We start from the raw sequence: 2,525 nt of genomic DNA on the forward strand, positions 1-2,525 counted from the left end.
GGTCATGGATCAGAAGGGGCAAAGGGACCAGAAGATCTTTCCATGGTGAGCACATCTGAAAAGTCCCTTTTGGCACATGCTGAAGCTGATAGGCGTGTGTACATGTGTGTACGTGTGTGTGGGTGTGTATGTGTGTGTCTAGGGGCACATGCCCACCGTCCCAATTCCTGAGAAATAAAATGCATCAGTCAGAAATGTAGTAGATCTGTCAAAATACAGAAAAGCAGTTACATAAACGGTGAGCTATAAGCCCTGGTTTTATTGTTTTACAGCATGTAAAAAAATGACAACGTTTTCATCAAGAGAGAAAATAAACACAAAATCCAAGCCCAGTGTTCTGAAAGGGTTGCATTAGAGTTAGCAGTGCCCTAGGAAAAAAAGAGATGACAGTGCCCTAGTGCTAAACAATCATTTTGAGTCTGGGGAGGGGGTAGAGGGCATCCTCCCTCCCCCAAAGGATTTCTGCACCCTGTACTTACAGCTCAGTTGTTTGAGGCTCTGGCTTCCCCTTGGGAGTTCTGCCATAGCTTACTCTTATCCCCCTCTTAGTTTGCAGAAAACACTCCCACCTACTATCTTCCTAGCCCTGGGGCTCTACTTGGGGCAAGGACACCAAAGGTCTGTGGACAGAATTCAAAGAGTCCTTAAACTTGGATGGGGGGGGAACCCAAAAACAAAAACAAACAAAAAAAAAACACTTTATTTTTGGGAGGAGTCTCTGGGTAGTGCCAACGGTTAACATGCTTGGCTGTTAATTGAAAGGTTGGAGGCTTGAGTCTACCTCAAGGCATCTTGGAAGAAAAGCCTGGTGATCTACTTCCAAAAAATCAGCCATAGAAAACCCTATGGAGCACAGTTCTACTCTGACACACATGGGGTTGCCATGACTTGGAATCGACTCAAATGGCATAGTAAACTGAAATTTAGCATTTCCTTCGATTATGGATGTAGGCAGCAAACCCCAAAGGTGTGAGGGTACTTGTGACTATCAAACACAGAAATGGCTGATATTCTCGTATTATATCACTGCTTTTGCAGAAATCTCAAAAGATGGCTGCTGCATATCATGACATCAGAATTGTGGCATTGTTTGGAGCCACCAATACATTTTTCCTTAAGGCACTACTAAAGAGGAACATATATTACTATACTAAACTTTTATTTTATTAGTATTTTGATAACACATTTCAACGTAATTAGTTACCTAATAAGGAGCCCTGGTGGCACAAACAGTTAAGTGCTCGGCTGCTAACCGAAAGGTTTGTGGTCCAAACCCACCCGGCTGCCACGAGGGAGAAAGACCTGGCAATTTGTCAAGAAAACCAGATGGGGAAGTTCTACTCTCATATAGGGTCCCTGTGAGTAGGAATCAACTCCACAGCACACACCAACAACAAAAGTTTCCTAATAATCCTGTGCATTTTATTTTATGCATTTAAAAGTCTTGTTTGAGACGAGGTCCAGGGGCTTCCACAGGCTGCTGAAGGGGTGGGAAGGGTTCCAGGGGATAGAGCCAGTTGGGAGCCTCACCCCCAGCCAAGGGCGTCAGCAAATTGATGACCCCACCTCCTCTGCTCTTGCAGCCTCCGGCCTGGCTCACTGAAGGGGGCCCTGTGCTGGCACCTCCACTTCTTCCCGCTAGGTGGCAGAAGTGCACACTCCGCCTCCCCTGGCGATCCTGTGCTGGCCTGTTGTTGAAGACTTCCTCGTACCCTGTCTGCCTCTGTATAGGCTCGGTTCTCCCAAACACCTCAGGGACAGGCTCTAGGGAAGATGACCATGAGTTGCCAGGTAGGCCAAGTGCTGACTCACCCTGGGGCTTCTTACTCTTATTCAGCAAATCTCTGGACCAGGTACTTGTTCCTACATCACTGAGCTTGAGGCCATCTCATTTTATCCTCACAAAAATCTCTCTGTGGAAGGTAGGGTGAGGAAACTTACAGATGAGGAAACTGAGGATTAAAGAAGTTGAATAATTGCCCTCCCAGGTAGTAAACAGTGGTACCTGGCCCACTCTTCCCTAGGCTCCTGCCACCAGGCTTCCCTGCCTCCTGCCCCTGTCCTTCCCATGGCTTAGTGGGACAGAATCCTCTGGCTTGCAAAGACCTTTGGCAAAGATGCTGGAGGCCTGTGAATTTGCATCTCCCCAGGGATCTGAGGGTTGAAGCTTTGTCAGTAACTTCTCAAGGAGTCAGCAGGTCTGGTCTCCCATAAAGGATTTTGCCCTGTGTGTCCCTTCTCTGGTGTGGAAGGGGTCCCCTGCCAGGCGCCTGCCTTCCCTCCTTCATTCACTGTTTGGCAAACACAGCCTGATTGCGCAGGGGCAGTGCTGGGGGTGAGGAAGGGGCAGGAGCTCTGTGATGAAGAGTTGCTAGGAGTCTGGGAGTCTGATCTCTCCAGCGACTTCGGAGCTCGGGCCTTGCCAACTAGCAGCTGCGGTTGGGTTGAGAGAGCTGGGGACACCCAGCCTAGGAACTGTTGGAGCGCTGGGCTAGAGGACAGTGGGTTTGCGGCAGATGCCAGAG

Source organism: Trichechus manatus, unplaced genomic scaffold (genome assembly GCF_000243295.1).
Source record: "Trichechus manatus latirostris isolate Lorelei unplaced genomic scaffold, TriManLat1.0 scaffold00133, whole genome shotgun sequence".
Lineage (NCBI taxonomy): Eukaryota > Metazoa > Chordata > Mammalia > Sirenia > Trichechidae > Trichechus > Trichechus manatus.